At 39.0% G+C, this 17,622-nt stretch overlaps 1 protein-coding gene across 4 annotated transcripts in view; it reads right to left on the bottom strand.

Moving 5' to 3' along the window:
- The window catches only part of LOC100698057 (nuclear receptor coactivator 2), a 54,910-nt gene that overhangs the window by 34,535 nt on the left and 2,753 nt on the right, over positions 1-17,622 (bottom strand). For 3 of the 4 annotated variants that reach the window (XM_005476815.4, XM_005476813.4, XM_013272748.3), the window contains exon 2: positions 6,896-6,957. The gene's annotated coding sequence lies outside the window, so the exon portion shown is untranslated. Of the gene's footprint in view, positions 1-4,764; positions 5,016-6,895; positions 6,958-17,622 lie in introns of those variants that run through there. The other variant, XM_005476814.4, reaches the window with a different exon arrangement.

Below are 17,622 nucleotides of genomic sequence, written 5' to 3' on the forward strand. Positions count from 1 at the left end.
TATTGCGCATATCTAGCTTTATTTCTCTGAGCAGCTACAATACTTGCTTTCAATAACTATTTAGTCATTTCAAGTAACCACTACCTTAATTACCAAATAGCTTTTGATTTACTAGACAGAGGCGCCACAAAGAGAAAGATAGCAGTGGCTGAACTGGTACGGCTGCTTTCTTTTTTGACGCCTGAGGCTCGTTGGAGCCGAGTCAGCAAATATTCAAACAATATTAGACTGTCCATTGAGCTGTTTAACTGAGCTAACACAAATCAGCACTAACACCAGTTACCAGTTAGACTACACATACGTGCCAAAAAGGATAGATTCTACAACACGGCTTAATCATGATAACACACAGGTGCTCTGCTGAGCTTTGCAGATGCACACATACTGCTGCCACTTAGGGAAATGGCCATGATACACGGAATAACCGGTTATGTGGGCTATTCTTGTTCATGTTTGTTCTTTTGTTGGTCATTAGCTTTGCTGCAGTATAGACTGAAGTCATAATATACAAAAATGTCTCTGTAGTGTAATGAAACTAAATGTCAAAAACTATATAAACTGTCCATCTTTCTTGCTTGTTGCACCTTTGTGTGTTAAACTCTGTTGTCGTTCCTTTTCTTGCTCCACTAACCTCTCAAAAAAGAAGCATTTGAGAGCATAAGGCCATATGAAAAAAACCCCTAATGTGTGTCAACAAATAAAAAGAAAACAAACCTAATTAGATTGATGTTAAATTTCAGTCAAGTAATGATTAATGATTAAACAAACTCTGTTTTGTTTGTTTCCTCGACATAAATCATATTCAGTAAATGTAGTTTAACTCCATGTTTTTCCCCTGTGCCCCGCCTGCTGCCGTTTACAGTTTGAGAGCCAGTGATGTAGCCAGAAATGTACAGAATCACACACTAACGTGAAATCATAAATCTGCCACACACAGGATTTCACCTGGTAGCAAGAAATCCTCTCTGCTCTAGATACACATTTCCTTCTGCTTCTACTAATTTACTATAGTGATGACAATACAGTGTAAATGGTCAGTTCTCTATATGTGACATATGTATATTTGATACAGATGTCACACTAAGCCTTATTTAAGATGAGCTTTTTTATGTCCTGCTTATATCAAGCCTTTCAGCTTAATTGGACTGTCCATAGCATAGCTAACATTACGACACACATGGATATAGCTAAAGAGCTGTTCAAACAATTTAGGTCATAATACTATCCTACACCTCAATCAACATCCTGTTGGAAGACCAAATCTAAATCATCCAACAGCATCGTCTTCACAGCTGTAACACGTCAGTAAATCTTTAGTTTAATTCAATAAATATGATAGTTTGTTGGTATAGCTTTAGGAAGCTAATTGACCTCTTGCAAAATATTTCCTCATGAAACGGAACAAGAAATTGAAACATTATGAAACTTTCTCTTTTGTTTTCTTTTTGTAATTCTTCTTTTCCTTCTTTTAACATCAAAAAATCTGTACATCAAAGATCTGAAATCCCAGAACGGACGCTGCACCTCAAGAACAACAAAAAAACACTATGAAAGGCTTTGAGAGGGTTGCAGATTCTGACTTCCGCTTCAGCTTTCACAGTGTTGTTTCTTTCCAGTGTATCCATTACGCCCATGTAGTGGATGCAAATTTGACACGAGTATACATCTATCCCTACAGCCAGTTTTCCACCTGAACACACAGGAGTTTCTCAGGCAATCAAGCCTGTTTCAAACATTTGGTCACAGTTACCTCTCTTGCCACCTGGTTGCCCAGACCTTCTTTTATTGAAGTGTCAAAGTTTCCAAAGACTTTTTGACGCTGTTGTGTTGGAATGAAAAGCAAATGCCTTTCTGTGTGCTGAGAAGGGAGTCCCTGTAAAAAACAAGCTGTACAAACTGGCTCACTTCAACCAGCACTCCTTTTTTTGTCTAAATAATCACCCCCACCACCATAGCTCAGCCACCTTAGCTCAGTTATTCTGTCTTCTCTCTGTTCCTTTCTTTTTTGTCATCTTCAACATCATCACATCACATCAACTTGAGAAAAATGTTGTTGTTAGTAATAGATTACATTTAGAATGATCAGATCTAATTTGAACTAGAGTTTAATAGTAAATTATCTGCACATCTCTGTCTCTATAATTCTCCCAAAGTTAGGAAAACGAACAAGAAGCAAAACAAGCAGAAACTCAACTGTATTGACAGAAATCCAAGAAAATCATCTGACTGATTGAAAGATGATCTGATGCAAGTGCAGTGCAGAAACGCCAGAGTAATTATCATAGCATCAAAATGGAGGGACATTAAAAATAATAACTCTAAATAAACTGTTCACAGATGGCTTGTTAGCTGGCTAGATAGCCAGCAGCTGCTCATTACTCGGCATGTGCAGCTTCATGTAATGTGAGAGCGTGATCGATTATAGACAGGAATCAATAACATTGAACATGCCTGCCCGGATGCTAACTCAATTGTGGCATACGCACACACACTAATGCACACGCACACAAAAACACAAACAAAAACGCCATGCTTCTACATGGACAAACATGATGATAATCACACACACACACAAAAGAGTTTCTGCTGTAAACACTGAAACTGAGCGGCTGCTTAACAGCACAGAACAAAAACATCGGGGCCGCCTCGGCACTGCAGTTTAGGAAAGACACCAAAGGAGAACTTATGTTCCTTTAATGTGCGGAATCATCCTACATGCATGAAAAAACAAACATAAAATATAAGAGTAGCGCTTGTAGAGACACAGACAGAAACAAAGTGATTGTTTTATGCCATCATGCGGTGGACAAATCTGGACTCCTAAATATGATTTCTACCTCTTCCCAGCTCAAGTTTCGTGTCAGTTCACAGCACAGGGCCGGTGGTTTGAAACTCTTCTGAAAAGCCATTCAAAGCTCTTTTGCTCTGACAGTATACTGTAGTGTAATACTGCTTTGGTTGTACAGCACCTTTCATGCAACATGTGCGGCACTAAAAAAATGAGGATGCAGGTTTGATGAAAGAGCAAACAAGTAACGATAACGATTACACAACACACAAAGGCATTGTGTCATAACAGTTTGTGACAGGAGAAGCCCTGCTTTTAAGGGGTGTTTAAATGTTTAAATCACTAATATCATTAAGTAGGCTATTAGCTGAAAACGAGGGAGCTTGTCCAGTTCTCATTTTCGGTGTGATTTTGGGTAATCGGAAGCCAGCAGCAGAAGGGACACAAGGCAGTGGCTGGTCTGAAGTCTTTGAGCAGGGTGACTTTAAAAAAAAATCAATTCTGAGAGATACAGGGAGCCAGTACAGTGTTCCCAGGTCTGGAGTGATGTGGTCCCTCTTCATTGTACAACATGTGCAGAATTCAAGACAAACCTTACCACTTTTATCCAATTTAAACAGCAGATAATCGTGGCAGAAGCAAAGTCATCACTAAACACTGTGTGATGGAATCAAATGCTGCTTTCTTTGCAGTTAGCAGTAAATCACTTTTTATGACATACTGATTAACAGGAAGACACCACAGCTCATATCAGACATGATTAGATGAATTCACCGGTGAGGCAGGCAACTTTAAAAAAAAAAAAGCCACACAAAGCGAAAGCAAAAATACCTAGATAGAGATAGCAGAGGAGTTTCATGTTGTTCTACTGGCCCAGAGGTCAAACTCCACCTTCAGCTCCCTGAGTGACTTATCAGCAGAAGCAGCTAGTGTCTGTGTGAAAATTAACACGCAGTCACAGCCCAGTGACCCCATGAAACGCCAGCTGTTTGCATTGTGCTTCAGAAAGTTGTCTTTCAAAGTTTAACCTCTAAGATTGCTCAAGTTTGGTGCTGGTATGTGTGCCTTTGTGAGAAAACCAGTCATGGATTTTTCAAACGTGGATCGCTGTGCTCACTTGGAAACAAAACATTCTGGTACACTGAAGGTTTTTTTCAGTGTTAGTCTACTGAAATTTAATATCCTGTGTAAAAACTGCAGTTGGGAAATAGTTAAAATGATTAAAACTGAACTGACACCTCACTAGCTAAGAATATTAACAAGTCCACCCATTTTTTTCCCTATAACTGCGAGCTCGTCATTACGAAACTGTGCATTTGCAAAGCGACTTCACGAACCTGTGAATTTTACACTCAGCCAACCTGCTGCTTTCTGGGTGAGTTTTACCAACAGCTGTTATTGAAGCGCAGAAAACTGAGTAAACAGTTGGCTGGTTAGACCTCAGGTGACAGAGCAGCTTCGGCCCTGCTGACTGTGCACTCTGCGTGTGTGCGTGTGTGGCCAGTCATTCATAACCACTCCCATCGCAACATGCACACACACGCAAACACACACGCTCGCACACACTGTGTCAAAACCACAACAACAATACATGACAGCTCAAAGTCCAAGTATGACTAGGATAGTCACACCTACTGTGAGCATCAGAACTCATCATTGCTTGCTAATAAAAAAACATAGGGATAATACAATATAAAGTTCATTTCTGTCATTCACATTAAATAAACATTAGCACGAGTGACTGACAGGTGCTTTAAAGCGGGACATAACTTCTGATTTATTCACGTTAACAAGAAGTAGCTGATAACAATGCTAAACATTGCTTCTGTTTAACTATGTCATCAGCTGAGATATGTGGAAAAAAAGAGTGTGTTCTTCTTAAATATATTGTGTCAACCAACCTTATAGACTTTGCCTTTTAATCTGCTGTCAGCATGAAACAGAATGAAGCAGATCAGAGTCTGAGCGTTGCTTACCTTTGCTTTGGTTAAAACAGTCCATAACAGGTCCAGAGCCGGCTAAACATCCCATGCCGGCCGGGCAAACACACTGGTTTTCACAGCATACACACACATACACACACGCACGCCGCACAACCATACACTCGTTTTTTATTTCCCCTCGCTTCTCTGTGAGATTATTCCCGTGTGTGTGTGTGTGTGTATGTGTGTGTCATCTGCCTCTAATGACAGCTGACAAACTACATGCCGCAAATCCTCTCTCTCTCTCACTCCCTCCCTCCCCCTTGCTCTCTCTCTCCCTCTCTCTCTCTCTCTGGTTTTCCCCTCCCCCCATCACGTAGACACACACACATATGCGCACTCCTCCCTGTCTCCTCCCACAACACAGGAACACACTCCTCCCTCCTCTCGCTCACAATCGTTCTAGGCACTGGATGATTTACATGGCCTATTGTTCTGTAATTCTGGAGGGCTTTTATTATTTTAAAAAATACACTAATCATGACATTTGTTACAAAACAGTCAAAGTACAAAATGTGTTACTTTATCACTAGTTACAACACTTTTCACAAACTTACAATGCTTACATGCAGATGTTCAAGAAACTGCAAATATTAGGCAAAATGAGAGATGTCAGTGCTGTTAGAATTTACGGGTGCCTGAATATTTTCGTCTATTTTTGGTGAACAAGAAGAACAAAAAAAAAAAAAAAAAATACATACATTTTCTATTATTCAAACTTGTGCACAACTTTCAAAACTGAAGCAGAAAGAGATGTTTGTCAGAAACAGTGAAGCCAGTGAGTGACAGAGAAAGACTATTGCATTCAGCACTTGCATAATAAGCATTGTCCCTGCTTGGATAATAAGCCCTACATGAAGGGAGATGGCAAACGCACACACACACACACACACAGACACACACACACACACACAGACTCATACACACAAACACAAATGAAATGAATCACAGAAAAAAGAGCCAAACACACACTAAGAGGTAATTTTACAAATGGCTAAAGCTCTAAGAGCTTTACGCACACATACAGCTACCACATACTCACACAAAAATTACCAGGTTAACTGTCCCCCTCGCTTAAAACATACGCATCCTTGTGTGTTTTCACTTTCCATGTTCTTATGTCAGGATGTCCCTGTTTTGCTTTATGAGCTGTTGTAGTTTCTATGCACTGCTGTAGATAATGTCTGACAGTGTTCCTCACCTTTGATCCAGTGATGCTCCTTTTGGTTTAGTTTAATGTTTTAAGTTCTTATTATCCCAGCCAAATGTTCAAATGGTTGTTTTTTTCTCAGAGCTTAAAGTTGAAGCTCACAGTGGCAGAATGATGAGTGCTGTGAAACTGAAAACTTTGGGGTTTTTTGTTTTCTTTTTTGCATTTTCTACTGTGCAAGTTGCCGTGTTAGGAGGCGATTATACTTTGACGTGCACAACTGCACATGTGGATGAGTAGTCCTGTTATAGTGCTGTAAAAGTACCCTTAAGTCCGGTTGAAGGGCACATGTGTAGCACGCCGAATAAACTTGAACCAAATCTTAAAGGATTTGAAATCCATCACAAATACACTGACTGACAAATGACCTTTGAACGTCTCCTGCAAATGTACTTTTCCTGATGCCATGGCACTAATATTTGGGCATGCAAAACACAATTTAATTATATTTGGTTATAGAAAATCAAACAAGAGTGCCGATACAGTACACTGGTCTACCACTGTCACTGGCCAATATCATCAGTGCTAATGTCAGTATATTGGCAAGTAAGTTGGAATTTAACTTGGTCAGTGGTCAATATATCTGATGTAACACCCCAGTTTTGCACTGGATAAATGATGTTGGATGGTGTGATGAAGAGGTGAAACACAGGTCAGTTGTGTTGTTAAAACAGAGATTTGCTTCCCTTAGCACAAAAACAAACATGCAAACCAAAAAAACCTCAAATAAAATACAGTGTTTTATAGAATCTGTGCATCTGCATGTTGAACTCCACTGCATCCCTAAATAAAAGACTTTTTTCTGTATCACATGTATTGTAATATACCATATATGTGTACTGATATATGCTATATTTGTATTGCATCCTATTGTAATACAGCAAAACACTATCTTAACATAAAGATTCCACTTACCTGATTTGCAAAGCATCATGGGTAAACATCCATAAAGATATGGCAACATCATTCAGTTATCTCTGTGAGACACATGAAACAAAAAGAAAGATAAATGTTAGGTTTGTGTTTGAAAGGTTGGGCCGATACAGATTTCTTAAATAGCAATGTGTCTGACAGCTGATCCCAGAATCTGTACAATCTTTGTTTCTTTGCTTGTCTTTTAATAATAGTTTTTTCTTTAATAACATTTCTTTCAGCCTTTTATTACTATGTTTACTGTGTCTATTACTATGTAATACTTTAAAAACAGGATCCCAGATTTAAGGACCATAAAATGTATGCATGTCATCTTGTTTGTAGAAACACAGACATGTGGACAATGAATTATTGCATGTATAATGAACAGCTTAGGCACAAACTGAGGAAAATTGTAAAAACTGAAAATGGCCAAAAATCAACGCAACATAAGCCAAGTTGGCGAAGCTTTTTATCCCTAATACAGATAAAGCTCTTAAGACACTGGATCATTCTCATAACGCAAATTAGCATACGTCAATGTAATTCGTGTGACTATGAAGATGTAAACGAAGAGGTGTCTTTCGAAATCCAGTGTTTATAAAGTAATGTTTAGTCTCCAGCCTCAGAGGTATAACAACCCCAGTGACATCATCCAGGTTATTTTCTCAGAAACATCAAGCGTATTTTCACAGGATGAGAACTTCCCAAAACTAGTAATGTAACTTTAATATGAAAAAATAAAGAAATAAAAATACAAACACTGATGAGACCTTCCTGTAAGCACCGAATGAATGTTTTTAGACATCATATTGAGTTGCTAAAGTGCATGAATAATTATCACTTTCCAGGCATGAGGCACACTTAAGTGAAACACATCACTTCATTTTACCACAAGAGTCAACCCATCATCAAGTACATATGCAGGCCACGCGTAGATCAAATGTGTAAGAGTGTGTGCTTGCTAAATATGCTGCCGTCTTTTACAGGGTAAAATCATTTAGCAGAATTTAACCTTAATCATCACCCACCAGTTATGCTGGAAATCGCACTCCTGCCCACAATAACAAGGAAACCTGCAGCTTTTCCCAGACAATGACCCTGCCTGGGAGGAAGATTCCGAGAGCTCGGAGGCCTTTTTCACACCGTGAGGTTGACCTGGAACAGTATGGTGCTGCTCCAGGTTCATCGAGTTCCCACTGGCTTTGGTTCATATTCAAGAAACATCGTATTTTATGAAACAACTGGTCTCCTTTTATTTGAACAGCTGAAGTGTAGTGGAAATCTACTTAAATCCCTCCCTAACGATCAGATATTTCAGAACCATTTTACAGCGTGCCCTTTCATTTTCATGTTGCAGACAACCATGTGCGTGTGTGTAAAGTCCAAAGTGTAGGTCACATGTCCTGCTGCTGTGGGAAGACAGAAAGAGCCTACCTGTTTACTGGATTTCAGTCACCCCCCCTCACATATATATCTGTTGTAATCAAGTAAAAACTCATTTTTTTCAGGAACTATTATGCATCACATACTCTCTGTGTTGAATCACATCCTCTTTCCCCCTCAGTGTTAAAAGGGATGGCAAATTAAAGGAAAACCCCACATTGTGGGTTTGAGTGACGATTTACCACCTCGTGCCCTAAGAATTCAACACAGAAGCGACATGTCCAATGCAACAGCATAACAGACTTACAAAATCCTCCGACTGTAGTAGTCAAGCGTTCAGTATTTTTCCATAATTTTCTGTACATCTTTACCAAAAGTCCTTGACAAGAACCGTTACTGTGACTTTGTTCATTTCCACTTCTGACATATTGGTAAATAAGTTATAAATACAATTTCACTAAAACTGAGGTTTTGGGCTACGAACATTCATGTACTTATGTTTAAACAAATTCAGCGTTCGATGCAGGAAGCTGAAACTTGTTTTCCCTTAGAGGCATAATGTAAAGCATCAAACAAAAGAATATGTCACAAAATAGGAATAAAGGCTGATGCGGGCTCAAGGATGTACTGGTCCAATGTCAGACTGATCCTGACTCAAAAAGCTGACAGCTGGGCCAATCTATGCAATTCAAGCCTATGTTGTTGTGTGTTTAATAAAGGTTGAATCAGCAGCAATGCACTGGTTTGCTAGCAGGAGAGCTAATATAGCTCTCTCTCACTTGCTCTTGCACTCTCCCTCTTGCAATGTTCAGTCTAACACTTATTGGGAAATATTTATTTCGCATACATTAACATAACACATTTTGTCAACTTGATTAATATTTTTTCACCTCGCCTGCCTCTTGTCAGCTCCATGTAAACACATGTGTGCCTGTGCATCTGTGTTTGTGTGTAGGTGCACTCACAGCAAGACTGAGAGCAGCGAAAGGAGAAACTAGTGTGAAATGAAAGCTGTGGGCAGGGAAGATTCTAAATCTGAGCTGAAATGAAACTAGTGCAAAAAAGATTAGGCGAATAACATACACACTTTTTTTATTTTGGATTGCATTCATCTTGGTTGTCTTGTCATTTATTACTAGACTTAATAAGCCTGTTACATTTTGTTTTACAAAGTCTGGAAAGCAAAGTCTAGTCTGACATTGCCTTGCAGATAAAAGAGCAATCCCCAATTGCTTCCTCGTAGTAAAAGAATACAGTCCAGTCATTTAACTGGTATCAGTACTCGGTATCCGCATGCATTGCTAATCTCACTGTGGGCATGGACAGGGTTGACCAACCAGTTTTAAAAACATGATGATGTGTATAATGCAACATGTTACAGCTTGAAAGTTTAACAAGTTAAAATACAATGGAAGAGTCAAACCTACCAAATCGAGATCGTTAGCACAGTGGTAATGTGTTGCATGCTTGTGGTGTGTGTGTGTGTGTGTGTGTGTGTGTGTGTGTGTGTGTGTGTGTAGTTACTGTAATCAAGAACACCAAATGAAAAGTACTAAAAAGAAGAAGTTAGTTTTTTTGGTCAGCGGCCAAATCTGAAACATCTGCTGGCTCTTCCCCCCGATTTGTTCACTGTTACTTAGTGTGTGTGTGTGTGTGTGTGTGTGTTGTGTGTGTGCGTGTGGCAGCAGCATTCTCAGTCAGTTGGACACAGCACACTCAAACCACACTGCACTTTAACATGCACCTGCCACCGCTGAGATAGCTGTGCGTATGTGTGCATTTGTCAGTTTGTGTGTGCATCAGAGTGTGTCAGTGTCTGTGGAGGAGAGATGGACAGCTGATCTCTACCCAACTCCTTTGTGAATTGCACAAGCACACATGCAAGCACAAATGTTCTTCCTGCGCACACGCACGATGACAGAAAAATCCTGTGGCTGTCACCCAGCCCACTTTGTGCACTGCAAACTTACTCGGGGCAATGAAAGGGTACGGTTTTATCAATAATCTGTCATTTTACCCAGGACCTGAAGTAGAGCAAGCCAAGACAGTAAGATGCACACTGAAGCACCAGTAAAATACAGATTAACCAGTTGGACTGTTTTCTCCCTTTCGGAAACAGCCTTTTCTCAAAGGGAAGAACATGCAAATAATTTCTAAAGGCTGTTTTAAAAAATAAACAATGGGCCCCCAAAGTGACTTGAACTTTGCTTTCAGCAAAAACAAAGAAACACATATTTGCACCTACAGAGTCATGGCAATTGTGTTACAACCTAACTTTGTAGTTAGCAATGGAGAGTTTCACTGTTAATTATTTGCATAATAGACATTGTGGTAACCAAGCACGCACATACACACTGATACACACACACTCACACACACACACACACACACTCACACACACACACACACACACACACACACACACACACACACACTGAGTGTCTGTTAGATAGAGAGAGGGAAGAGTGAGAGGGAGCTACAGAAAGTCAATGAGAGCCACACAGAGAGACGGCCTACTTCCTGACTGTGATTAATTTCTGTTACTAAGCAGCTCTATGGTAACACAGACATCCACAGCTACACCGAGCTCAGAGCTGGTTTACAGTATACAACCACATTACACAAGTTAGACGCATAGACTGATAATCCTGGTCAGTAACACAAAATATATAATCCCATAAAAGATGTGTAAAAACGGCCCATTTGCAATTTGCAATGTTCACAATTATGCATCAAATTTCCTGTGAAACTGCGAGATTCAGCCCATGTCTTTTCATGCTATGTGAAACATATGACGAATTTGTGAATATGAACAAAAGCACCCACAGTCATTCAGGGAGGTTATCATGTCAACTAATTACAAATTCTGCTCAACCATTCATCTTAAGACTGCACAAAAATTACCCATAAGCCACAAATGACTTAAGTAACTCTTAAAAATGACAAGAGTTTTTCAAAAGCAGCCCTGTCATCTGCTTTTACTCTTAATCTAACCATTCTCTCTCAGCCACAGATGTGATGCTAAACCAAAACACAAGAAGCTCAGCTGTGTTGACCTCTTTTTGATTGCATGTGGACAAAAGGATATTTATCAACTTTTAAAAATTTTTCAGTTATTTCCTGAATTTAATAACTTGTTATTACATGATTATGATTCATCTCCAGAGTCTCATGGTGAGAATAGGATCGGAGTAACAAATGGGCATCAAAATGGACTTAATCAAGCCATAATATGCATTTTGGCCACAGTACTGCTTAACCTCTTTACTGTCATCTTTGCAGCAATGGTCTGTCACCAAAAGGCTGTGATGAACACCACAATTAGCTCTGGCCATGGCCTGCGTTTGTTCTGCAAAAGCCTGTTATGCTATTAGCTTGTATTATCCAGCTGGAAGCCTGTGGAGTCTCTCTCTCTCTCTCTAACACAGCTCTGCTGTCATAGTGCTGGAGAATTACAGCCGCCATCAGCTCCAGCTAACCAAATTAGCACTTGTTATGCAACCTGCTACACTTGGCTCACAGGTCTACTGCTTCAACCCTGCACAGCTTTCCATATGGTTTGCACATAGGAAGGCAACTTAGCTTTGCAGCCTGCTCCTCAGCTGAGTGGCAAAATGCTGGTTTATTGCTTTGTTTAAGCACTTTAATTTGGTATATGTATCCCTTATATGCAAAGGACGTTTACTGTAAAACTAAGACTTTCTGCCACGACAACACAACAGCTGAGAGAGTGTGAATTCAAAGCCAGAAACTCAAATCATGTGAGTCTGCATGTTGCGCTTTCATAGCCAGCCGCAGTCTTCAGTGTTTATAGCCCATGAAAAAAAATGACTGTAAATGTATCAGCCAGTAGAAGGTGTCTTGATACTTGCTAGTTTTTCAAATTTGACTTTCACTGTCTCACTGTAGTATATACGGTTTAAGCAAATCAAACTGAAGACTTTTAAGCCTTTTTTCCGCCACTTTAAATACCACTTTCAAATTAAATTTAAGACTAAACTTGTGATGGAAAACTGTGTTTAGAAGGAAAAATCTTTCCACATTTATTAGTTCAAATTACAGTATTCATTTGGATTTAGGCATATTTCCCAAATTAGTCAATAATTAATCTAAGAAAATAAAAATAAAAACATAAATCTTGCCTGAGATGCTATTCATTCATCCCAAGTTTGAAAGAGCCTCAACAAAAGTGCATTTTAAGTGGTAAGCATTACCCATTGCTCTCTTTGCTATTCTTAAATCAGTTGTCAAAACCACTGCAAAAAACAGATCTAAAGGGTTAATTAAAGTACTGGCTTTTAAGCATAGTCCACAAATTTTCAATAGAGTTGATGTCAGGGCTTTGGGAAGGCCATTCCAGAAGCCCAACATCAGCCTCCTTTATCCATTCCAAAACCAGTTCTAATGGGTTTGGGATCATTGTCCTATTGCAACACCGAAGTTTCCACCATCTAGCAGCTGATTTGAGGTGAAATTGATTAATTTTGAGCTAGTCCTCCTTCTTCAGTATTGCATCCCCTTTGTGCAATGTATCATTGGAAGAAAAACAGCCCCAGTGAATGATGCTACCACTACCATGCTTGACAGTTAGTGCAAACAACATTTGGCTTGTCCATGTACAGCTGCAGTTGAAGTTGAAGGTGTTGATTTTGGAGCAGTGGTTTCTTTTTTTGCCCTGCACCCTCTCTACCCAGCCAGATTTGAGCCTTGCTGATTCCTAAAATGTTTCTGAAGATCCTCCCTCTCATCTGAGGGCAAGAGTTTGGGTCTTTTTCCCGACATCGGCAAAGTGGTGGCATATCAGAACAACTTGCATTTACGTAAATTGTTTGAAGCGATGATCCCGGAATCTACGTTTGTTTAGAAGTGCTCCATTAGACCTTCCCAGCTTGAATAAATCTACAGTTTTCCTTCTTAGAACTTCACTGAGTTCCTTAGACTTTCTCATTGTTCTAAGTATTGGTCGAACCAATGAGTTGTGTCAAACAAATGCTTTTTTATGCTGCCAAAGAGAAACTAGCAGTTGTAATCAACTTAAAAGACATTAGAGAACCTTCAGCACAACTTATTAAAAATGTTTTATGTATGCATGTTTATATTTGAGCCTGTATGTGTACTTTTGACCCTGTTTAAATCAGACAAAATCCAAAATAAATTTAAACTTGTGCACCCAATTCTAATTTTTTAATGTCGGCAAAGGTGTATGCTGAATAAAATAAAAATTGAAACAGACAAAGCACAGTTCAGAAAAATCATGAAAAGCCTCAAATTACCATCATGAATACATGTAAACCTCCACAACTGTGCCCTGGCTAACATTGTAGCTCACAGTGTAAAATGAATACTATGATAGCACTATGATATACCAACAACAAGTATCCAGGAAAGGGCTACATTTTTTCTGTCCAAGAAGACTAGTCAGGTTCCCATATGAACAGTGAAGCAGGTTTTTCTTGTAATCATTCCTTCCCTTCATACCATGAAGTGATTCCAAGATTTATCTGAAGCAAATATGAGGCTTTAGCAAGTATGAATCTAAGTATGCACAAATTAAAAAACAATAGTATTGGATGAGTCTAAAAGACTTCAGACAGCTCTGGTCTCCCTATCATTCAGATACATGACAAACAAAAAGATTTCATTTAAAATGTAGGCGGTCTGAGCTTACGTCAGGTTTTGATGTAATCATTTACAATGCAAACACTCTGCTCTAGAGCTGGTTCTGATTAACTACATAATTCTTAATGCTTCTTAATGGTGTTGACCACACTGTCTCATAATCATGGCCACAGTCACAAAGTATGATACTTATCATATGTCCAAGTACAGTAGAGTCTTTTAGAATTTTTCGAAGAAACACATTGGTGATTTATGATGACGATGACTGATCAAACTTTCCAGTCCATGAGTATTTTATTTTAGGTACACATACAGTAAATAAGGGAATATGAATGAAAGCACCTCCTGTTGTTGTGTGCAGTCACCATGTCAAGAAATTACAAATACTTGTGGTTTTTGCTGCAATCTATTCTTTGTCTGAATTTCGAATTAAGATCATATTTGAGTCATAAGCAACAGACATGTAGGTCTGACTTGTTCCCCTAACAATAACGAGAATTTTTGCTCTGCATCTCCCAAGAACAGCTTTTATTTGTACAACTACCCTTAACTTTCACATGCTTGATAGCATGCCTCAGGTCTCATGGTTTTACTGTAACCACGAGAAAAAACCAAAAAAAACCAAAACAAGTGTTTCCAGTATAGCTATAATAAGTGTGTATACTCTTTGCAAGAGTAGCTATAAGTGCTTCGTCTTGGCTAGTATCTGAGCAATGATGTAAGTGTTGCTGTTGTATTAGAGCTCCTCTCCTCAGTTCTCTCCTGTCAGTAGGATAAAATATGATCACATTTTAAAAATATGATTCAAACTTTTTGATGTATCTGAAACTTTAAGCCCTTTAAATCACGTTAGTGGCAAATTATTAAACACCTCTAGTCTTTATAAGTATTAGCCTTTTAAAATAAACAGGTGGTAGAGCAAAAAACTTTGAGTCTGTATTAAGCCGCTATTGTGGTTGACACATTAGTCATTGTTCACTCAAAATGCGACACATGCTGACCCATGCATCAAAAATAGTATAGGAAGAGAAAACGATTTTTCAGTGCAGGAGCACAGAAATTTCCAGATGGCATTGAGGGAAATTGTGGAAATAATTTAGCTGAGAAAGTTGAGATAGTCTACAAAAAACTGAAAAACCTCCATCATCGCTTTTTCCAATTCTGTTCCATCAGTGATGAAACAATTTTTAATTTTTTTCTTTTTTTGGAGTTGAGAAACTTTTCATTTGGAAAACCGCTGGAGCACATGTCAAATGCCACTATAAATGAGTAAAGGCCTATGGTGATGTCATAGTTCATGGAAGCCACGACCACAAAGTTAGGCAGGGATCATACTACACTGTCTATCTGGAGATCTGCAAAAACCACAGAGAAGGGTTAAACTTTTATAGAAATTAGCCTCAAAGACGCATTGGTAATCGATAGTGCAGTCTGTTACATGAAAACCAAAAGCCCAAAGGCAAGCACGTTAACGAACAGTCATGTGAAAAATATATGTAGGACTCTATGCAGGCCTTGTACTTTAGGATTTAACATGCTAACTGACGCCTGCAGAGTCTAGGATGTAGCCCTTGTTTCTTGCAGTTTCTCTGAGCACTGGGAAAATTGCAGCATTGTGCTAAACACCTAAAACGAAGCATATTTTATCAGCAGCATCTGGCTGCTATTTACCCTCTTAATTCATATGGAACCAGTAAGGACGGACCCAAAAGCATCCTTTTTTACATGACTTCTTGTCACTCAGACCGAGGAAGGCATTCATATACTTGTCAGTGTGGAATCTACAATACCTGCATCAATCAGTGTTATGTCTTATTGTCTGGGTGCTGCTGCTCCCATCGTGTATGCACTGTATCTGGATGTTGCAGAACAAAGCCATATCACTACATACTGCCAAATACTGTAGATGGAAAAGGAGACCTATTTTTCACTACGGCTCTCCAGTCTGAAATGTGCTCCATTTTGCACCCGTTTACATACTACCCTTATCAAGGCTTTTCACTGTTTACATTAAGGTCAAATAAAATAATATGGTTGGACAAGAATAAATAAAAGGAGAACTTTGTTAAATAACCTACTGAATGTGTCAACAGAGTTGATAAAAACCAGTGAATTGGCTAGCTGATATCAGCTGATATTAGCTTATCGCAGATATAAAGTATTGGCGTATGTCACATCTAGCACGATAAGAAAGAACTAATTTAGAAACTGTGTAACAATTACAAAGATTGTACACAATAGGCTGCTTTAAACATTTTGCAATGTAAAGCATCCTCTCTTACTTATTCAAGATAACTTAAAAAATGTGCATGAGCCAATACATCGTCTGATCTTTTAAACACTCATATATGAAGTTTATTCTAAGACTTTTTTTTATGTTACTTCCTATTATTCAGTAATGTTTAAGGAGATAATTTGTATTCAAATCTGCAAGTCAATGCACTTTGATTTAGAACTAAAACGTATTTTATCATCACATACTGTAACAATATCCTGCAGATTCATTTTGCTGAGGGAATATTACAGTGATTATGGTGTTCAGGCACCACAGGAAGCTTTCAGAGGAGTCAGTGACATGGGTGTGTGTGTGTGTGTGTGTGTGTGTGTGTGTGTGTGTGTGTGTGTGTGTGTGTGGTTAATTAGAGCACTTGGTCTCAGGAGGATCAGACCTGGAAGGCGACTGTCTCTGCTACGTGACAGAAAGCCAGGGGCAGAGTGTGTCTGATAAGTTGGTGGCAGAGAGAAGAGACAGACATAAACAAACACAGATAAGTTGACAAGCATGCACACACCCACACATACACCCCTTGGTAAATACTAGTAGATGTACAGATGAACCAGTTGTGCTGGTATTTAAATACCCCCCCAAATCATTCCCAAATTAACAATATCATCTTGTGGGTGAGAAACACTCATTTACTGAAGGCATGAACAGCAGCTCTGGAGAGCAACGTTTGCTCTTAATAGATACGGAACTCAGTGCTCACCACATGAATTTGCTACAGCTACAATTTTGGCATGTTTATTTTATAATCTGTCACTAATTTCACATCTATATCTGATTTAATTCACCCACAAAGACATTAAATTAGGACTAGGTTTATTTTAAATCCAAGACCAGGATAACATCAGGGATTGATGGCTATGATTTAAATGTGTCAATGTATTTCCTTGCTGTCCCAGGATAAAACTTCATAAAAAACAAACTGAGGAGAAATGCACAGTCAAGCCTTGCCCTTCCTCCTTCTCCTGCAGCTGCCGTCATTGGTCAGGACATTATTTGAGCCCTCATGGGGTTTAGTGAATTCAAGCCACTAAGGATCCCTCATTGGGCAGGCTGCCAAATTCGTGTTAAGATCTTGGACTTAAGTACATTCCTGCACTCTTGCTGCAGCACTATAAGGTAGTTTTGGCATTGAAAATTGTAGTGTAATGTACCAGAATTTAATCAGACAAGACACTACTCTGTAACTGTAATAAAACCGTTACAAAAATACAGAGCAAACAGATCGAGGTGAATCCCTGACTAAAACAAAGCATGCACAGTATTTTGTGGTGCCTAACTGTTTCTATGCATAAACAGCATAATGCCTCTTAACCCCTTAGAGAGAAAACAGGTGCAGAAGGAAGGGTTAAACAGAACCTGAACACTTGGCCTACATGTTGCAATCCCTTTCAAAGTTCACTTTGGGGTGCCGGGAAGAGCAAATAAGCCTAAAAGAGCC

This window comes from Oreochromis niloticus, linkage group LG18 (assembly GCF_001858045.2).
Source record: "Oreochromis niloticus isolate F11D_XX linkage group LG18, O_niloticus_UMD_NMBU, whole genome shotgun sequence".
Taxonomy (NCBI): Eukaryota; Metazoa; Chordata; class Actinopteri; order Cichliformes; family Cichlidae; genus Oreochromis; species Oreochromis niloticus.